Genomic DNA, 23,947 nt, shown 5'->3' on the forward strand with positions numbered 1-23,947 from the left:
AATACACTAAAACTGGAGGATGAAAAACCAGCATCAATAAGCGCAAGCGGGTCACTCTGTGCATCAGCCATAGGCAGCCTAAGTAACAATTTACAAAGGACATGGTACTGTTATCATCATGTGCACAGGTGAGTAATAGAGCGCATGTGTGTATGCCATTCTCGGGGAAATGCATGAGTACTGAGGATTATTAAAGTCAAATGTGTTGTTGTGAGTATTGCCTTTTAGTTATTTTGTCTGTGTGTGTGTGTGTGTGTGTGTGTGTGTGTGTGTGTGTGTGTGTGTGTGTGTGTGTGTGTGTGTGTGTGTGTTTGTGTCTGTGTGTCTGTGTGTGTGTGTGTCTGTGTGTGTCTGTGTCTGTGTGTGTTGGGGGGGGTTGGTTAATGTAAAAAGCTTTGTGAATGGGCTGTGTCAGTGAACATATATTTATGTATGTGTGTGTTTGTGATGTACTGGGGTTGTGCATGTGTTCATGTGTTAGTCTGCAGGGACCCAGACTCAGTAGTAGTTGTAGCAATGAAACCTGGTCTGCTGGACAAGTCCATGGCATACATGGCATAGGGATCGACATCCTATGCATGCCCCTACCCTTGCTTGTTGCCTTTACCAGGAGCTGCACTGCATGTACCATGAACAAGGCTAGATGCTGGCATGCTGTATGACCTGGACAGTGTTTGTTATGAGACATGTCACTGTAGTAATCGGCTGTGCCATGGTGGTGTCCTATCTTGGAAATAGACTCCTCCAAAAAAGATATCATCACAGAACTGCTATGGTATGGGTCATCAGTAGGCACATTGGCTTCCATCAGTGGAAGTAGCAGTTGACCAGCACTGAGGATGTTTCATGTTCCATGGCAGGCAAGCAAGGAATAGCATTAGCATGTTCCATTGTGAGTGAGTACATGACATGCACTCCTGTAAGTCATCTCACACAGACACACATACACTGCATCATCCTCACTATCACTGCCATGGTTGTGCCTTCATAGTGGCCCTGTGCATATGCTGGATTACTTTGACTGACACACCAACCTCAGGGAAGAGTAAGAAAGCATGTTTAAAGTGAGTACCTCTACCTACCCCCTGACTGGACCTCTCTACCCATGAGTGATAGGGGCAGATTAGACACCTGTCGACTTGAAGACTTTGCACTTCCATGACAGATAGTGTCCCAATTAAACTGCCTTCCCTGCAAGGCATGTGTAAAGTGGTTATTCCCCAGCACAGAGGCTGTGTTCATTACCTGTGGTAGGAATACAGTGGTCACATACGCTGTATAAAACATGTACTCTATCCTCCTTGACTGAATTAGCTCATCCTTGCCATCATTATCTAAAGCTGCAGATCCTTGAACATTCAGCAGCAGCATTTCCACAGTGCTGATGGCAGATAAAGGATTGCCTGTGGAAACATCAAAGCACAAAATATGCAGCGTGGGTATGATCCAACACCAGCAGTGTACATGCTACTGCTTTTCACAAATACATACATGATAAAAAATAGTACTTTATTTGTGTAACTTGTGCAAATGACAATGAATGTTGAAACCATGCTATGCCTGCATACCGTCAGTCAGACAGATTTAATTAATTTAATATTAACAAAGGGGTACAGAGGATTTACAGGGAGTTATACACAGAAATATGCATACATACCTGGGGTATCTCCAGTGGATTGTCTCTGGGACATTTCCATCTCTGCTCCAATATCCAGCACCATACTGTGGGTCTCTAGAGAGGTGTCTTTATGAACATTTGTCAGATATTAGGAAATGCAAGAATACAAATGCCTTATATAGGCATATTGCAGAATTTGCTGTGCATTCTTTTAAATGTACCATCATTAAACAGGTGGTGAATGATTCAAGGGGTTATATTGTTGATGAACATTTGGACAAAAATGAACTGAAGTGGAATCTATTGTTGAATGCTACATGCCTCTCTAGGATAAATGATGCATGTTCCATCACTGCAGTATTGAAGTTACAGCAATTGGAAGTTTGAAATGTTTTTTACACTGTCTGTTCCTTTAAAGTCCTGGGTTTTTTCATTATTCATGGTCTGTCAGTGACTTGATTTTTCATTAGTTGGTTTTAACAAGGGTGATTTTTTTTTTTTACTAATTTATGTGATGCGTGAAATTCTGTTTGATCATTTGTTCTGATGAAGTCCCTATGGTTAAGGAAAAAAGAGCTCAACTTTTCCTTAATAAGCAGTTTTTATATTTACCTGGTGTCATTGTCTTTTGTCTGTCACCACAAGGGATTGTAAGAATTAGGAGTCTTGTGGCTATCCCAAGAGTTGCCTTTCATTTCCAAATGGTTAAGGATGTTGAAACCATGTTATAATTATATACTATTGGTCAAACAACTTTAATAAGTTTAATATTAACAAAGGGGTGGAGAGGATTTACAGATAGTTATACACAGAAATATGCCTACATAGTCAGAGTATCTCCAGTGGATTGTCTCCGCGATGTTTCCAGCTCTGGTCTAATATCCAGCACCTTACTGTGGGTCTCTAAAGAGTTGTCTTTCACTCTGAGAGAGGCCAGGAACTCATATGTCTCCAAGACAGGTGTTACACTTGATAATCATGTATCTGATTTGCTTACTTTCACCTTTCAAGTTGCAGTGTTTTTTGGGTACTACATATAATATCCGTGGGACTGCAGCAGATCATTTTATAACCATGGCAGTTGTCAGCAACTGCATTAATGTTTGTCACAATATCATCCCAGGCCACATTCCTCTTAAGGATGGTCAGTTGTCTGCAGGCCTATGAGCTGTCATCCATGGAAAAAGATGACCTGTAGTAACACCTCATTTTCTGCATCTTAAAACTTGAGCATTCATGTGGATGTCACAGCAGATTTAGCAGTGAATTTCTGTTTATACTGCTTTTAGTCATAGATCTGTTACTAAGGCAAATAATGGATTTTCTAGCTATGTTAGTGCATGATCTTAATGAGTCCTAAAACTACCACTATCCTCCTTGGCCATGTAGCATGTGGTTTGTGCATCTGGCAGTTGTATATCTGCATCCACACTCTTTAATAAATGCCAGGGTCATAAGCTTATTGAGCGCATACTCCTCCCCCAACACACACACACAAAAAACTTAGCATTGCCACTGACCAAGGTAACATGACTGTCCACAATGTTAAAAAAAAAAAAGTTTTACTACTGAGATATGTGCAATGTACACCTCAATCAACTGCATTTCATGAAAGTTGCATCGTAGAAATTGTACAACTGTTTGAGTATGTGCTCATGGGTGTATCTTTCATTGTTCTTAACAATCCTGCAGCTCAGCAATTGCTCTACCTCTGCAATTCTGCTGTAATACAAGTTGTCCAATACACTTACAAGTACTGAAAACATATTATTATGTCAACAGGATGAAACACAGCTAAACTAAGCCATGCTACAAATTAATGGACTTGCAAAAAGTAGTGTTTAACCTTGCACAAGTACAGGTATGTTTCCTGAAGGAATCTTCCGAAATTCACCTTTTACAGCTTTTGAACTTTGCAGTCCACAATTTTTCTTCCATAGCTCGGTGGTACTATCTGTCTACTGTCCCACTTATATTACACAGATCCACTTGGCTGGCTGTGATGAGTATGGTGATTAAGAAACAACTCAATACTCTTTCTGAATCACTCAATTTGCATGATGAAAAAAACTACTAACCAATCCACTCAGTTTCACTTAATGACATGTACACACCTGGTTCCCTGTGGGCAGCAGCCATGCCTCCATGGGGGATTGTAATTCTACATATAATCCTCTGCAGATGGATTCACTGTAGTACCTGATGCCTTAACTACATAGATAGTCATACAGCAATGACATTTTTCACACCTTGAAGTTCCATTGTGGACCACTGTAATAAAGTATCTGTATTATTTGAAGCCAACAAGCATCACACAAATGAGGTGTGCACTGATGCCCATCGTTGCATAGCCAATAGGACATGTGAAAACTGATTTGGGCACCAATTATCTGCCAATTTTCACTAAGATTCTTACAGGTGAGACATAATTTCTAGAGAAGTGGTAGTACTCTTTTCAAAGAAGAGAGCTGATGTAAGGAGGAGTCCAAAATATTTTTCTACTTCCTCCAAAATTATTGCATCTAGATGCTCCTGCAGTCAGGCTATAAAGGGTCATAGCATAAAGCTGAAGCCTGGAATAGTCTAGATCAGGCTGTAAACCATGCCACTAGCATCTCACTCATGGGAAACTTACTGCAATCCTGGCCTCCTTGGCGATGAGAGGATGAATTTAAACAACAATCACTACCTGTGATCACTAAGCAGAACTTTTGTTTGTTAAAAATGTAACCTGATGCTGCATGACGACCACAGATATTACACAGTGCTCTTTTTATCTGTATAGCCTCCAAAGAAATTGAAGCAAATCACAGCTGTACAGGAGGGGATTGGAGTACCTAAAAGAGTGCCATGATGAGTATGTTTGCTTCAGAATGTACAGGTCTTAAAGTAACAACAGTAGAGATTTATACCCAAACAATATACTTTCCCTACACCTCCTGCCATTTCTCTGAAAAGTGCAATAGTTCAAAGACAGCAGTATGACAAATGACTAGTATTAATATGTTTATGTGTGTGTCCTGACATATACTTGGAAAAAAGGGTTAGGATGGTAAGTTGACTCCCATGTTGTAAGGATGCATGTGGGTTTAATCCCCACTTTATATTATAAAATATTTCAGGTGAGGTTTGTCTCATTATGCTAACTTCAGCATTAGATGCAAAAGATGGTTGAAATATATATAAAAAGAATAGCTTTTGTAAAACCCAATGGTCTATTTCAGGACACAGTTTTACCATTTGGCATACATGCATCCCTAGACCCCTTACAAAGGCTTAAGGACAACATATTTAAGCCTTACTACTGTGATAGAGTGTGACATTTTTGGATGATAAAGTATATTGAGAGTGCTGTGAATCTGAGATACCAAGCTATCAGCAAACTTGCCTTTATATGCTAAAAAAGTAAAATGGGTGGGGCGGAAGCTTATTACCTTGGGTAACTAAGAGGAATCGTATTAGTAAGACCAGAAATAGAAAGGAAAGAAAGAGGCAATACAATTCTGGCCGTGACTTTCTGGTAAGCTGCAATTGAAGGCTTCCTTTAGACTAGCTAGGTCAGTGACTTATTTTGTGACTACTGACTGCCCTATTACAAACCTTGCAAGAGGAACAACTTCTGTTAAAGCACAATGGTCTCTTGAGAAAGATAAAGCCTTTAATGAACTAGAAAATATCCTTTGCTCTGAATCTGTATTTGCAACTCCTATTCTTGCTAAAACTTTTACCACGTGCAACAATTCATTAGGAACAAGTTTGGGAGCAGAGGTGGCTGAAGACTTTCTAGTTGAGGATCATCGGGAAGCTGTGCAATGTAGAAAAGAGATACTCAGCTATGCGAGGAGAGTGCCTAGCTATAATGTGGAGTTTTTAAGCCTTGAAGTGCTGCTTGTTAAGCAGACATTGCACTCTGCTAACAGATGATGTGCTTTTTGCATAGTTATATAGGCAAATATGATGATACCAAATTGTGTCAGTAAACACTAAGCTTCCATTCCTTTCATTATACTGTATCACACAGGCCCAGCCTTGCAAGCAGAAATGCCGATAAGCTATCCAGGGCTTACAATTGATCTGTTACTCCAACCCTCTGGTTTTGTATTAAAAAAAGGCAGATGCGATGTTTATCAAATATCTATATATGCCTTTAAGTGCATTCATAGGATGTATATTATTCTATGGAAGTGAGAATATTTTCACAGTAATTATTTACCTCATGAGACATTAATTGCCAATTATTGCAGTATATTTGGTGTTATCATTAAAACAGTAACAGAAAATTGGTTGCTCCCTTTGAGTGTTATCTGATGGAAGACCTGGACATCTAGAGTGAAAGAGAATGTAGTCAGGGATAACCTGTGGATTGTAATCGCTGGAGTTTACCATGCTGAAGTACTTGTTGACTTTCTTTGTGTTACAAGACAGCTTGTATTCTGAATGGCTATGTGCACTTAACATTGTTAAAAGAAATTTCTAAAGCACTTGATGTTTTGATTAATATATAGTTTTCTTCTCTTTTATTTCCATCCCCTCTTCTCACACTTTGTCCTGTAGTACTTTCATTTGATATGCTTAAGAATTATTTTAATTAGTTTTAAAACATAAAACTTCACTAAAGATGACTGTAGAATGGTTCGTATAGACCACAGATTACAAATAATAAATAAATAATATGATGAAAATGATGGGCAATGTCATTGAATAAGAATCTGAAAATTAACAATTTATAATTGTGCAACTGTCAGACTTAAAGATTAAACAGGGAACTCCTCCTACATTAAAGCTGAAATATTGTTTTGTATTTAAAATACACAAAATAACAAAACTTTTAGTTTTCTATATGTGACCCACTGTATGCCTCCATTACATACACTATATTCTCACGAGATATACTCACCTGATATGTTTTTTTTTTTTGTAAATATTGCAAATAGGGGTTCTACTCCTGAGTATGTTATTGTTTGAGTATCTTATTGTTTTACAAAATTGCACTTGTACTTCTTCGTTTTCTTACCTTGTATACCAGTTTTTTTATTGTTATCTAAACCATGTATGTATTCTGTTAACTTCCTTGGAGCTTTTCTCCCCAGGACTCCACTGAAAACGGGTACTTTGTATCCAGTTGGATTTATCCTGGTAAAATAATGTTAAAATAAAATAAAATAATATAAATAAATAAATAATTATAAGACTAAGTATGGCTTTTTGGTATATTATCTGTATTGTTTGAAATAAATGTAGGAGTTACATCTCTATCCAAAAAGACCACTAAATGGAAAACTCACAGATTTTACTCACTGATGTCCAAATATCAAGATGTCTAAGCTGCCTAGACTGTGTTGACAGCCAGACATTTGATTACAACATATGTTGCATAGGTGCAAACTTCTCAAGTGTATACCATTTATAAAGAGGCAATAGTAGGATTTTTTGTACTAGAAAATGGCTAAGTATGGTGGAATGCAGAGATGGATCATAGTCAAATGGGGCCCTAGGCAGGGTAATGGATCAGGGCACCACCACAGCCTCACAGCAGCCCATCCAGTCCTCCTCTGTCATTTCAATATCACATTAATTTCCTATTTCTCCGCAGTCACCATAGACACTGTTCAAACCTGTCAGTATGTGTACTATTTTCTTCTTTACGTCTACAGTGATTACAGATATCTGGATTTAATTTAGAACTTTTATTTCAAAGTTTATAGCACAAACAGTGATAGCCATTTGCTAAACAAAACAATGCAATCTAGCAATGAAAACAGACAGCATGAACAACAGTAGACGTCTCTCCCCTTGAAACTCACATTTATTGAAACTGCATTGAAACCCACACTCACAGAAAATGCAACTAGAGCCTGTGCCAATTAAGTTATTTTTGGGTTGTTTTCAAAACATGGGCACTTTGCCCACATTTTTAGGATCACACATACATGAATTTATTCTTTGATTCACCTTCGTGATTGTATTAAATTATATTCCTTGTATAATACAGTATCACTTGTTAGAGTGTGTTTAGAATTTGTAGTTTTGAACATTTTTCTAGTCAGCAATGAAACAAAATATATAAACACATAATGACAAAACTACCCATTTCAGAACATTTCAACCATAAAAGGCCACACAAACTTAAGTCATTACAGTCCACCAATATCAATAAATATGCACAATCTCTGCAGAAGTAAAAGTCATCCGAATAATTCCACATTTAATGAAGAGATTGCTGCTGGTAAACAACTTTGCAGTTTAGATTTCTTCTACAAAATCAATGCTTGCTGTGCTTGAAGAATTTAAATAAACAAACAAAAAAAAATCAAAAATGGTGTGCTTGTAATATTGCAGTAGGGTATAGCCTGCAAAGGGAAAACATGTTCATAGTTACTTGACATCTTATCCAAAGGAGGACACATTCAGGACTTGAACACCCCAATCTACCCTTGCGTTGGACAGTAGACTCAGCAATCAATCTACTTGTTGTAGGAAGAGAATCCATAACCTTTGCACCAAAAGCAGGTGTGATACCTGTTGCACCACTGACATGGAATAACACAGCTTTGATTGTAATCTTCAGTGATCAACAAAGTGAATAAATCTTCTTCTTCTTCTTTCGGCTTTTTCCCGGTTAGGGGTCACCACAGCGGATCACCATGTCCGCACATTAATTGGCAGTGAAGTTTTACAGTGTCGAGTTGCCAGCCCGGCGCCCAACCTTCCACAGAAGGCACACACACATGCACACCTAGGGCCAATTTAGAGTGTCCAATCCACCTGCAGCATGTCTTTGGGATGTGGGAGGAAACCGGAGCACCCGGAGGAAACCCACGCGACCACAGGGAGGACATGCAGACTCCGCACAGAAGGCACCCCAGCCGAGGATTGAACTGGAGAACCTCTTGCTGTGAGGCGGCAATGCTAACCACTGCACCACCGTGGCCGCCCTAACAAAGTGAATAAATAAATAAGTAAAATTAAAGTAGACCTGGCAGTTAGTGTGCAGGTTTAAGGCACTTTCCTGCTCCTGGTTATGCAGGATTTGACTCTGGGCAGAGTCATTTAATTAGTCAGTGCCACTAAATAGGACATTACACAAACACACACTCACACATGCATACCTCAGTCTGCTGCTAAGGAAAGAGCCGTGCGATCATCAGAATGGATCTATTATGCATATCCATACCCCAACAATTCTGTTGCCGTGTATCTCCCCAGCTTCTCATAGAGGTCTAGGTGATGTTAAGACATTGTCCTAATGAGGAGATTTCTAGGGCCTACAGGAGTCATGAGGTGAGGAAGTTGTCCCATGGGGCCTAATGCTTGCTGTGTTCAGGGAAGCATTCCATGGCAGTGTTGTTTTACATACCAAATATATCTATATATATATATATATATATATATATATATATATATATATATCTATATATATATATATATATATATATATATATATATATATATATATATGTATAAATATATAGGTCCCTATCAGTTGATCAAGTTTTCCAAAACTCAAACTCCATATGGTTGAGACCACATGATCAAGTTTTGGAAAACTCAAAGCTTTTGAATGGACATCACGGTACAGCAAAAATCAGAAAATTTACCCTTTTCTTCACTATAGTGTGATCTCAGAGTGGTATATATACTTGCAGGTGTTATGGGGGTGCAGGGGGGGGGGTGTCCCCTTTGCAAAAACATAAAAAAAGGTAAATTATTGTGTTTTTTTTTTTGTTTGTTTGTTTTTTGATGTTTGAGTTTTTGGAAATTCGATCATATGGCTTCTTTTATATTTTTTTGAGTTTCTGAAACATTTATCACTGATATAGACCCATATACACACACACACACACACACACACACACACACACACACACACACACACACACACACACACATATATATATATATATATATATATATATATATATATATATATATATATATGAACTCACGTATCTTTCAGCTGATAGCTTAGAATAGCTGCTTATCGCTTAAGCTATGAAGCATGTCATTTGCCAGGAGCTTCACATTCAACAAACAGACTTTAAATAAACTTGTGACACAGTCCTTCAACTCACACTCCATTAATATGAAAGCAAATCGTTCTTCAAGCACCTTCAGCATAAATTAAAACATCCTAGTACCTCATAAAGAGCGTGTTACAATGCGAGCCATTTAAGCATTAAAACAGCCAATATTTATTCCACAACAGCACGAATAACATAATAAAAACAATGAAAGATAAGCACTTTCGGGTCTTCTCAATATCCCTTCATCAGATCTATCTAAAAAAGGACGCTATTTATTGTTTTAAAACCACCTTCCACCAATAGAACATTGTTCAAGGCATGACGTATTAGACATGCCTTTTCAGTCTCCGTCTCTTCAAGGCGGGTTTAATGGGAAAAGTTGTATTCAGTCCTGGTTTCTGATGTGCTTGTAGTTTACCAATCCAATACATTTCTTTTTGCTCTAATCTATTTTTAATATCACCCCCCCTTTTTTGATATAAAAACAATTCTTAAAACTCTGAACATGAAACCATGTCCTTCATTGTCCTTAATATGTTTTGCCAGAGGATTCTTATAGTCTTTAAGTCTGATATCACTAATATGCTTCAACATCCTTTCTTTCATTTGTCTTACTGTCTTTCCCACATAAAATTGCTTACATATTGAACAAGTGGCTAAATACACAATGTTCCTTGTTGTACAATCTGCGTAAAAATTGCTGATATACCTTCTCTTTGTAACAGGATGTTCAAAGCAACTATCCGTGCAAATATAGCTACACATAGTGCATCTTCTGCATGGAAAAGTTCCTCTCCTGTTAGACATAGCATATGGTGGTAAATAGTTGTCCTTACAAAGAATGTTCTTTAGGTTGTTGGCATTCCTAAAACCAAATTTTGGTTTATCTCCTACTATTCCTTTACATTCTTCATTTGACAACAATATTTTCCAGTTCCTTCTTATTATGTCACAAACCACTTCTGTATCTGTAGTGTGGGTAAGAAACAACTTAGTCTCTCTTGAATCATTGCTGTTTTTCTCATAGACCATACCATCTTGCTTTCCTTTCAAATATGGCTTGCCTTTCGTTTCTCTCTCTCTGAGACAACTTGTTGCTTCATCTTCAGTACTTCTTCTTCTCTGTATGCTCTGACCCTCAAATGATCAGACATATCTTCCATTACAGTCTCAGTAGTGGTATTATTCGAATGTATTCTTGATGTTCTTGAAAACTGACCTCTCATGATGTTCCTATATGTGTATCTCGGGTGCATACTATTCCTTGGTAGTATGTTATTCTTCCAACATTCTTTTCTGAAGAAGCTAGTTTCTATATCTCCTTCTTCATTTTGCTAGATCCTTACATCCAAAAAATCCATCTGCTTATCATTATATGTCAAAGTAAATTTCAAAAAACTGGTGCTATTTTCCAAGCAAAGATGGAATTTCTCAAGCTCTACAACATCACTTTCCCATAGAATGTAGATGTTATCTACAAACCTCTGATATATCTTCACACATTCTTTCCATGGATTCCTGTGATTTATTACTTGATCTTCCCAATGTGCCAACACTAAATTTGCATAGTTTTTGGCGCATGGTGTACCCATGGCTACACCACAGAGTTGAATATATAGTTTGCTATTGAAAATGAAGACATTGTTCCTAAATATAATTTCCATTAGTTCAAATATTACTGCAATCTGTCTATCTCCGTATGCACCTTTATCCATCAAGAATTCTTTCATGGCCATTATGCCATAACAATTCGGAATGCTAGTGAACAAGTTCTTAATGTCCATCTATACCATTAGGTATCTTTTCTTGTCTCTCTTCGTAGCCATATATTCACTCAACTTCTCTATAAATGCTTTTGTATCTTTTAAGACTGCTGGCGCTTTTTCCAGTTCTTCTTTAATATGATTCTCCACATATATGGAAGTTGGCTCTGTAATCCACCCTGCTCCTGCCACAATAGGCCTCATGGGTGGACTTTGTGGATCCATATGAATTTTTGGAAGACATTTGAAGGCTGGAATCAAAGAGTGTTCAACTTGAAGATAGTTACATAGTTCATTAGAGATCAAATTCCTTTCTTTAAGTTCTTCAAGCTATAGTCTTACTTTCATTTCAATTTTCTCTAACTTATTCCTATCAATTTCTTTGTATGAGGATCCATCTTTTAGTAGAAGCGTCACTACTATATATTTAATGGTATCCATCAGGACTATCCCTCATTCATTGATATTCTGCTACTGCCTATTTAAGTGGTATATTTTGGAATATTTTCTGCTTAAAACCTGAGCTTTGGCCGGCTAAGATCTAGGTGTGTTCAACTGGATGTATAAGAGAACTTATGTACCTTTTATCTGCACATTTTTCAAATAATACAGCATTTTAATTCATTTATTTGTGTTGCATTGAATATTAACTGAACTGGAAGTTTTGACTCTGTTTTTTTCAATTAGTGCTTGCTAGATTTTAATGCCTGTTAGAATTCCTGCATAGACAGTAATTGCAGTTGGGGGAAGTCTCATTTATTTATATTCTGCTACTGCCTATTTAAGTGGTACATTTTGGAATATTTTCTGCTTAAAACCTGAGCTTTGGCCGGCTAAGATCTAGCTGTATTCAACTGGACGTATAAAAGAATTTAAGCACTTTTTATCTGCATGTTTTTCAAATAATACAGCATTTTAATTGATTTATTTGTGATGCATTGAATATTAACTGAAGTGGAAGTTTTGACTCTGTTTTTTCAGTTAATTCCCAACCCACCCTCCCTGGTTTTCTTTTAGTGTTAATCTTGGAGGCTTTGAAACTGCCTGCCCCTCTTGTAAATTTGTGTTTGGATACTCCTTCTGGGCCCATCTCATTTGCTCACTCAACTGAGTGCAGTGAGATCATATTCTGATTTCAGGCACTCCTACTGTGTACAAAGAGAGCATCTGGGAAAGAAAAAAAAAATAACCTTGTTTCCTGCCTTTCCTGTAAGTGTCTAGACTGTTTGTAGGCTTCTGAGCCCCCAAGCCTTTCTGTGTTGGGGGGAAGCCTTCTAGCTTAATTTTGATTCTTAGAACTAGCCAGTATTCTAGTTTCAGCACTCAAATCTGTTTCTTTGAACTCAGTACTTGTTCAGAACTCATTGTAAGCACTAAATAAGCTGTAAATTACTACAGCACTCAACTTTCCTCACTTGTCTAGAGGAAATCAGTTTTTAGTACTTAATAAATAAGCACCTATCCAGGCATGTCTAAGGGTCAGCTCCCCGGTGATTTCTCCTGTTTACCTGATGAATCTGGGCATCTTGGGGCAATGCAGCAATTGCCTCATGTACACAGACAACCCTTTCCTCCTACCACCCAACACTACAACCTGTGAAAGATGCCAAACTGGAAGCAAAGCTCACTTCACCCAAGACTGGACTAGACAGTCAAGAAGAGAAGGTAAACACTTGCACCACACCACACTCATCACATAGTCCCTCAAAACCTACACCACCAAAACACACACATAAAAACACAAAACACACAACTACATTCACGGAGGCCCTCAATAAAAATCTTCCCCAGCATCAGGGACCTCCAAAGTAGAAATGCAAGCAAACTCCACCCCCCAACAAAACCCAGCACTCTAGTCCTAGGTGACTCTACAGTCAGGCACACTGATGTTCCACTCACTAGGCTAAACAAGGAGAAAGTTACTGTCAGCTGTCTGTCAGGTGCCAGGATCCACCACATAATGCACGCACTCAGGTCACTCCACAACAAGTACAAATGTGACATTGTCATTGTCCATGTTGGTGTGAATGACCTGAGACATACCTCACTGGACTACATGAAAAGAGACATGGAGGAGTTCTCCAAACTTGTAACCCAGGCAGGTATGACCCTAGCCCTGAGAAGCATCCTGCCATCACCCAGAATGATACCACAGTACAAGGACAAAATGATTGACTTCAACAATTGGCTAAGCTTCTGGTGTCATTCTAAAGGGATCCAGTATTTGTCTGCCTGGGATGACATGATCAACAGACCATGATGCTTTGCCAGAGATGGCCTGCACCTGTCGCCCTTGGGATTCTGGATACTGGCTAAGGCTCTTGCCACCCCTATAGTGCCTTTTTTAGCCAAGGTTCAAATGACAAATTTACCACCGTAACAGGTACAAGCAAGCAAAATCTGAGGGTAACACTACTCAATGCTAGAAGTCTAAGCCTCAAAATGCACTCACTTAAAACACTCCTTAAAATGGAGAACATTGACATCTGTGCAGTGACAGAGACCTGGTTCAAAGCTCCAGAGAGCACCCCTGTGTTACCAGGCTATAATTTATACCACACCTTTCAGCTACCTTACCCGGAACAAAGCACTAAATGTGGAGGCGTGTCCATATTCATTAAGGATATCCACACCTCCAGGCTAGTTGCACAGCATAATGCATCCGAGATTATCCAAGCGCAACTAACTCTGGGCAAGACTGCAATTCAAATTGTAGCTTGCTACAGACCCCCCACCATGCCCCAGGATTCCCACTCCTCATTTCTTGATACACTGGAAAGTATTAGGGTACAACCCAACACCCTAATAATGGGAGATTTCAACTACCCCACCATTAACTGGGAAAACTACTCCTGTACCAACTCTTTTGCTCAACGATTTCTGGAATTCATAAATTCCAATGCCTTGGATCAACTTATTTACACCCCCACCAGCAATATCCTAGACCTGGTCATTACCAACATGGGCAACCGATGTTCCCCACCAGAGGTCAATTCCTCGTTGGTCAGATCCGACCACAAGCTAATCACCCTAGACATCCACATCCCACACCCACCCCAAATTAATGAAACCACCATAAAAAACTTCTCCAAAGCCAACTTCACACTTCTTAAGACAGAAGTGGCAAAATTCATGACACCCATGCAGATGGACAATAGAGCTACGACTGCTGAATCCTACACAAATGCACTTTATAAACACTTACATGAGTGCATGGATCATGCTATCCCTAACAGAACCAAGATGCTATCCTCCAAAAAAAGGAAGCCAATCTGGTGGTCCTCAGTCTTATACAAACTCTACAACAGAAGAAAGAAACTGTTGCAAAAAAGAGTAAAATCCCAGGACTGGAGGAACTCCCTGGTCAATCTCAGTAAGCAGCTGAGATCCCTCATAAAATCCTCCAAAGCTAATTATGAAAACAAAATTGCCACTGACTCTAAAGACAACCACAAAGCATTCTATAGCTATGTCAAGAATCTCAATGGCCACAGTCAGATCTGCTCTGAGGTACAGCACAATGGCAGTAAATATACAGAACCAACTGATATTGCCAACATCCTGGCAGATAGGTTCAGTGCTAACTTTACCTCCTCTCACCCCCTAGAGGGCCCATCTCTATACCGGAAGAATGCAAAGTTCCTATAATCACGGCTGCACAGGTAAAAAACACACTCTCCAAAGCCAAGAACACAGCATCCATGGGACCTGACAATATCCCAGGCTGCATTCTACATGAACTACAGAATGAACTGGCACCCTACCTAACTACCATGTTCAATCATAGCCTCACCTCAGGCTTTGTGCCCACTGAATGGCACACCACGATGGTTATCCCACTCCACAATGGGGAGCCACAACGGACCCCTGGAACTACCGCCCCATTAGCCTGACAAGCCTGGTCTGCAAGGCTATGGAACGTATCATCATGGAACTCATAAACAAAGATATTGGTAATCTCCAAACTCTGGACCCTACCCAGTTCAGGTTTGTAAAAGGCAGATCATGTCTCCTAAACCTGATTGACTTCTTTGAAGCAGTCACCAAAGCCATAGATGAAGGTAAGGTGGTTCACACCACTTATCTAGATCTTGCCAAGGCTTTCAACATCATGCCCAACTCTGGAATTATAGATAATATCACTAAAGTAGGTATAAATGCCTATGTCACAAGATGGGTTACCATATGGCTCACAGACAGAACCCACACTGTGAAAGTAGCAGACTCCAAATTCAACTTCAGACCAGTGACAAGTGGAGTACCACAGGGTTCAACCCTGGGTCCTCTCCTGTTTGGTATCTACTTCTCTGAAGTACAAGCTAACACAGAAGGTCTTTATCTACAAAGTTTGCAGATGACTGCAAACTAGGAGCCATAATCGAAACTCCTAACGATGTGGACATACTACAAAAGGGCTTCACTGAGACAGATGCCTGGTGTCAAAGCTTGGCCTGAAACTCAATGCCAAACAGTGTATTGTCATACCCTTTGGCAAAAACTCTGTATCCATGAACTACCACATAAGTGGTAGTCTACTTAATGCCAAAAGTGAGATAAGAGACCTTGGGACACAGCTGGACAGTAGTCTCTCCTTTGATAATCACATCACCACAGTGGTCAAGAAATCCTTTTACATGGCTCACCTCATCATAAAAGGTTTCTCATCCAGAAAAAAAGAGATCATTGTTCCCCTCTAATCATCACTGATTAGACCCATTATAGAGTACAACGCCTCTTTTGGTATGTACCTCACAAGACATCTACAACGACTGGAAAGGCCACAGAATACTTCGCAAAGAGGATTACTGGCCTCAAACAGATGCCCTACGCAGACGTCTGAAAAAAACTCCAGCTTTACTTCATCGCATATTGCCTACTCAGTGGCGATCTCTGTCTAACAAACAAAGCTATGTCAAACCCAGAGCTGTTGGACATGCTCCACTTAAAGAAATCCCAATCCCTCTGAGCTACACGCTCTAGGGACCTAAACCTTATCACCACAATTAACAGGACCTGCTGGAGGGATAGATTCCTGTCCCAGAGATTTCCCATACTCTGGAACGGTCTACCTATCTTTGTCAAACAGTGCTCCTCATTAGCACTCTTCAAGAAAAATCTTGATGACTGGATGGGACACAGGAAATTCACCCCAGGGATAACTTCTGTGGCTCTGCTTGACAGGGGACAGGAAAATAATTTTCTTGGGTGGCAAAAGCCAGGGTACCTTTTTGGCTAGGCTTATATAGGCCCTAGGGCTAATAGCCTAGTACCTACCTATGAACTTATATATATATATATATATATAGATAGATATGGTTACCTATCAAAACATCAAATGGTCATAACATCAAAACTCAAAACATCAAGACCATTAACATCTAAAATTCATAACATCGAATCTCAAAACATTGAAAACTACAAAGCAACTATAAATAATATCCCACACACTGTTTACTATGTTTTAATACCAAGTCCGAGATTGCACTACAGTAGTGTTAAGAAATTAACTTTTTCCACCACTGTAGTGTGATCTTGGAGTTGGTAAATTTAATTTACAGGGGGTGTGGGGGTGCAGAGGGGCTTGCCCTCCTGCAGAAACGTAGATGTTATTTATAGTTGCTTTGTAGTTTTCAATGTTTTGAGATTTGATTTATGACTTAGATGTTTTGAAGTTTAGATGTTATGGTCTTCATGTTTTGAGTTTAGATGTTATGAAGAGTAGATGTTTTGATAGGTAACCATGTACACACACACACACACACACACACACACACACACACACACACACACACACACACATATATATATATATATATATATATATATATATATATATATGTATATATATATCTATATATGTATATATAGGGTCTATGTTAAATGTTCGAACATTACATGGTCGAGACCGAATGTTCGACATTTGGATGCTCGAACATAAAAAAAAAATGGAAAACACAGAAAAAAACACTTTAACAGTGTAAGCAGGGGGGAAAGCCCCCCCTGCACCCCCCCCCCTAGTTAAATATACCAACTTCGAGACCGCAATTCAAAGCAGAAATGGGAAATTCTTCCTATCCGCACTGTATGGTGCCATTGAAAGTCTGTCTTCAAGCACTGAAAATTTCAAACGTTTGGTGTCAACCATGTAACGTTCAAAATTTTGAGCGTTCAATGATTTGACAAGTACCATATATATATATATGTGTATATATATATATATATATATATATATATATATATATATATATATATATATGTGTATATATATATATATATATATATATATATATCTATATATATATATATATATATATATATATATATATATATATATATATATGTATATGTGTATATAAATATATATATATATATATATATATATATATATATATATATATATTTTTTTTATAGTTAAGCTGGGGCCCCAGCCATCATGGGCTTGTGCTCTGTATGAGAACAAGATTCGTAGGTTCATAGGCTCATACTAGGCTATCTGCCCTGGGACAATTATAAGCCTAGCCCGATTCTGTATGGCTTACGCCACCCTTTGATTTGAGTATACTGTGCCCTTTTTTAAGGTTTAGTTTACTGTGCCTCTGTCTAATAGTGACACGGGAGTAATCCCTGGGACAAACCTACGATCCCCCATCCACTTATCGAGATTCTTCTTGAAGAGATTCAGTGAGGTGCTCTGCCTCACATGAACTGGAATTCTATTCCAGAGCGAAGGGAGCCTCTGGGTTATGAACCTGTCCCTCCAGCAAGTTCTATTTATTTCTGTGCTGAGGTTCATTGCACCTATTCCTAGGTGTACCAGTGCTGAATCTTGTTCTCATGCAGCTCAAAAGATTTTTGCTTCCAATCTTGTCCAAACAGGATAATCCCTACTAGAGTATCAATACCGTGTACAATGTGACTGAAACTGCATATTTATTATACTCATTTACATCTATCCCTGGCAACATTAAGGTGATATTACTTGTTGGGTCAGGTAGAGTTCTCCCTTTCCAAATGTTCTTACTTTTGATACAGTATAAAAAAAGTAATAAAGATTAGCGAGTGTTACGTTAATTTAAAGGACATGGAGTCAGAGTTAATTATACACATACCAGACTGAAATGTAAAATGCAAGTGGTAATACGTAGACTTAGCACTTGTAATTCAATCTAAGAGGCTATTTTAGAATGAACATGTATATACTTATGCTATCTTAAAGAAGCATGAAAACGATTCAATGCTAATGTATAAAATAGTGACATTGTTTGGAACTCAGCCATATGCCTTCATAGTCCAGCTGAAGAAGATCACTTCTATAAAATGTAGGTCTTCAACAACCCATTCTAGTATTCCTGTATATTTAAAATGGAAATTCTACTTCTGTTTAGAAAATTACATGAAATGAATATGTCAGACTCAACTGTTAGACATACCCAGGGATTCAGAAATTCTGTGTCAATTATTGCTGCACTATTCACACTGCTTGCAGAATGATCATCAATGCTCATTACTTATGCAGGCAGCCAAGCTGTTGTGTGTGATGAGCAGCAGCTCCTCATGGCCCCAGTACAGACCCACAGCAGCATTAGAGTACCTTGCAGCTAGATTAAAGCATGAGAGATGAAGTAAACACTGAAGGTGCATGACCACTCTGTTAGTGGTCACAAGTCCACATGCACAGACAAGAAAGCTATGTTGGCATTGTACTGATGTAATTTAGAAGCAATGTGAATGCACAGAAATGCTCCATGAATAGAAAATGTCAAGGATGGCTAAGGATGGAGTGAAGAGGTTTCACTGTAGCAACAGAAGTCACAGAGATGGACAGAAGAGTGCAAAGGGAGCTACTCATCAAAGAAGGGATGGACAATGCAGTGGAGAAGGTGGCATGACCTAAATGCAGAACAATGTAGACTTAGACAAGAGAGGCTGGATACATTAAAGTAACATGATGTATTAACATGCACCAGGCCTGATGACATCAGAGTTTTATCAGTAGGCATGTACTATAATATAAATATGATTCAAAATAAAAATATGTAATCCTGAGAGGCGGTGACCCATCAGCTCAGTCAACCTGCATTATATCCTTAGCTTCTTAACAAAGCACTAATTAGCACTCTTAGTGAAAGTGTCATAAAGCATACATTTCAGAGGAATGTAACACATTTGCAGACTACAACACCTTAACAGGATGATAACTCTCTAATTACTACAATGATACTATATAACTCACATTATGACTACACTGAGCCATACAATCGGTTAGAATAAAGGCATTAGCTTTATTGTATTTCAAATGTTAGTGCTGGCGTGCAGCAGTTCTTATCTCATTTGCACAACTGATGACAATATCCTTAGTGCACAAAATGGATTACATTCATATTTACCATGAGTTGAGAAGTATCATTTCTCATCTATTATACATATGCATCAACACTGTTCTCTGTGGTCTGTCAAACAACATTTGACCAAAGAAACGTGATTTTGTTTTATAAGCTCTTTTGGGCACAGTGGTGAGTTCTATCTATTTTTGACCACAGCAGAGGATGGAAATGGGAGTATAGGTCAGAAATGAAAAGGAGAAACAAAAAGCCAGAAAATAAGCAATATGCAGGATGGAACTGGGATAGGAGCATAATCCTAAAAAAAAAATGTAAATCACAGAGATGGACAGAAGAGTGCAAAGAGAGCTGGCCATCAAAGCAGAGATGGAAAATGCAATGGAGAAGGTGGCATGGCAATACTTAGATGCAGATTATACCATGACCCCCCCAAAATGTGCACACTGATTGGCCAGCGTGCACATTGTAAATCGAGTTATACTAATGGAAAAAGGTCCGGTCGCCTGGACTTTTTTCCATTAGTATAACTACTTTTAAAACACTGTCTCGCTATGTTAAATGGGTTTAACATAGCGAGACAGCTTTAAAATAAGCAACGGAGATCTCCGTTGCTTATTTTAAAGCTGTCTCGCTATGCTAAACTCATTTAACATAGCAAGACAGGTTTAAAAAAAAAAGCAACGGAGAAAGCACGATCTCCATTGCTTTTTTTACTGTTTCGCTATGTTAAATGGGTTTAGCATAGCGAGACAGTTTTAAAATAAGCAACGGACATCTCCGTTGCTTATTTTAAAACTGTCTCGCTATGTTAAACCCATTTAACATAGCGAAAAAACAGCGGAGATCTTGCTTTCTCCGTTGCTTTTGCCCACAGCTCTGATGTACTGCACAGGCACGCAGTACATCAGAACTGCCGCGGATGCCAGACATCTGCAGAAGGGCAGTAAACAGGCATTATACTATGCCATTATTTAAGAAAAGTAATAGTTTCTTTTCTTAAATAGTGTCATGGTATAATAGCAATAACCCACTTCTGGGTGTGGGTTATGCTGTATTTACCCACGGTTGGCTTTGTTTGGTCCCTCGGGCCCCGGGACCAAACCACGCCAACCGTGGGTAAATCCAGCATTACCCACACCCAGGCGTGGGTTATTCCTATAATTATATAGACTTAGACAGGACAGGCTGAATACATTAAAGTAACATGGTGTACTAACATGCACCAGTCTGATAACATCAGAGTTTTATCAGTGGACCGGTACTATAATATGAATATGATTAAAACTAAAAATATGAAATCCTGAGAGGAGGTGACTCAACAGCTGAGTCAAATTCCATTATATCCTTAGTTTCTTAACAGTGTCATAAAACATACATTTCAGTGGAATGCAACACATTTGCAGACTGCAAACCAGACATTGTAAAACAGTGAAGAATCCTAAGGTGATGATAACTTTTCAACCACTGCAGTGATACAAGTCACATTATGAGTACACTAAGCCATATAAACAGAATAAAGATATTAGCTTTGCTGTGTTTCAGAAGTATGTGCTGGCTTGCAGCAGCGCTTAGTTCATTTGTGCAACTGATGACAATATCCTTAGTGCACAAAATGGATTATATTCATATTAGCCATGGGATGGGAAGTATCATTTCTCATCAGGTATACACATGCATCAACACTGTTCTCTGTGATCTGTTGCACAGCTTCTGACCAAAGGCAGATGATTTTGTTTTGTAAGCCCTTTTTGGCATGTGTGTGGTGAGTTCTGTCTATTTTTTGAACAAATTAGAGGATGGAAATGGGAATATTGGACAGAAATAAAAAGGGGAAACAGACAGAGGGCTGAACACAAAGTGAGCAAATAAGGAACGTGCAGGATGGAAGTGGGAATATAGGACAGAAATAAAAAGGGGAAACAGACAGAGGGCTGAACACAAAGTGAGCAAATAAGGAACGTGCAGGATGGAAGTGGGAATATAGGACAGAAATAAAAAGGGGAAACAGACAGAGGGCTGAACACAAAGTGAGCAAATAAGGAACGTGCAGGATGGAAATGGGAATATAGCACAGAAATAAAAAGGGGAAACAGACAGAGGGCTGAACACAAAGTGAGCAAATAAGGAACATGCAGGATGGAAGTGGGAATATAGGACAGAAATAAAAAGGGGAAACAGACAGAGGGCTAAACACAAAGTGAGCAAATAAGGAACGTGCAGGATGGAAGTGGGAATATAGGACAGAAATAAAAAGGGGAAACAGGGCTGAACACAAAGTGAGCAAATAAGGAACGTGCAGGATGGAAGTGGGAATATAGGACAGAAATAAAAAGGGGAAACAGACAGAGGGCTGAACACAAAGTGAGCAAATAAGGAATGTGCAGGATGGAAATGGGAATATAGGACAGAAATAAAAAGGGGAAACAGAGGGTTGAACAGAAAGTGATAAAATAAGGAACGTGCAGGATGGAAATGGGAATATTGGACAGAAATAAAAAGGGGAACCAGACAGAGGGCTGAACAAAAAGTGAGCAAATAAAGAATGTGCAGGATGGAAGTGGGAATATAGGACAGAAATAAAAAGGGGAAACAGACAGAGGGCTGAACACAAAGTGAGCAAATAAGGAACGTGCAGGATGGAAGTGGGAATATAGGACAGAAATAAAAAGGGGAACCAGACAGAGGGTTGAACACAAAGTGAGCAAATAAGGAACGTGCAGGATGGAAGTGGGAATATAGGACAGAAATAAAACGGGGAAACAGAGGGTTGAACACAAAGTGAGCAAATAAGGAATGTGCAGGATGGAAGTGGGAATATAGGACAGAAATAAAAAGGGGAACCAGACAGAGGGCTGAACAAAAAGTGAGCAAATAAAGAACGTGCAGGATGGAAGTGGGAATATAGGACAGAAATAAAAAGGGGAAACAGACAGAGGGCTGAACACAAAGTGAGCAAATAAGGAACGTGCAGGATGGAAGTGGGAATATAGGACAGAAATAAAAAGGGGAACCAGACAGAGGGTTGAACACAAAGTGAGCAAATAAGGAACGTGCAGGATGGAAGTGGGAATATAGGACAGAAATAAAAAGGGGAAACAGACAGAGGGCTGAACACAAAGTAAGCAAATAAGGAACGTGCAGGATGGAAGTGGGATAGGAGCATAATCCTGAAAAAAAATGTAAACTTTAATGACTTAGATCCTTAATGATTTGTCATAAAATTACACATTTGTGGTAAACATATCAAACAAATACTGCCAGACACAATTACATTAGTCAAATATCTAGAAAGTTGAGAAGTATGGATGGGAATATCCTTTTGTGGGATAGGTTCCCCCTTCTTTAGAGAAGTGAAAGGTACTGAAATAAGTCGTGTAAGTAAAAAGTTGGTTGGGTAGTTAGTAAGCAGGGAAACACAGACATGACTGGAAGGATGTGGGACAATACAATGAAGGAAAGGGAACACAATGGTGAAGGATGCAAACAGAGGGATGACAATGGTGAGGAGACAATTGTACAACATATAAGAGTGGCATGGGGTGGGCCTGGCAAAAAATGACAGGGAACACTGGCTTGGGGCATAGGAGTCAGTGTTCACAAATGCAGTTTCTGCTAGCTTACACCTGGAGGTAATTACTACTCACTTTGGGAACTGTCCCTACTAAGTCCTATCTTAGAAGGTGATGTCATCTCTGGGAGGGAAGTAAATCAGAGTAATCGGAGCATGAATTAGTGCAAACTATGCCCAATCCCAAACATCTGTCAAATATATTGACCAAAGGTTTAAGCATCTCCTGATGGGAAACAATGCATCACTTCCACTTGCACTATTGCTGGAGGGTACCATTTTTACCAACACCTTCCACTGTAGGGCTACCTGACACTGGTGTTGCAGACAGGGCAGGAGGTGTAGGGGTAACTGTGGCAGGGTGGTTCCCAGATGTAATGATGGCCTGTGGTGGTAGTAGTAGTGATTGTGGGACTACTGCTGTTACCTGTAGGAGGACAACAGGCCTTGCCAGTAGGATTGGTGCAGGTTGCTGTGCTACTGCAAATAATAGTAACACAAATGGGTGAATCAAAATAATAATAACAAATCAAATAAATGGATGAAAAAGGAAGGATGGTGCTAAAGAGGCTGGGGAAGACAAATTCAAACCAAATGAAAATTGCATTCTTAACTACGTTGATATTGGTACA

Source organism: Protopterus annectens, chromosome 5.part0 (assembly GCF_019279795.1).
Source record: "Protopterus annectens isolate FY-2018-M chromosome 5.part0, PAN1.0, whole genome shotgun sequence".
Classification (NCBI taxonomy): domain Eukaryota; kingdom Metazoa; phylum Chordata; order Ceratodontiformes; family Protopteridae; genus Protopterus; species Protopterus annectens.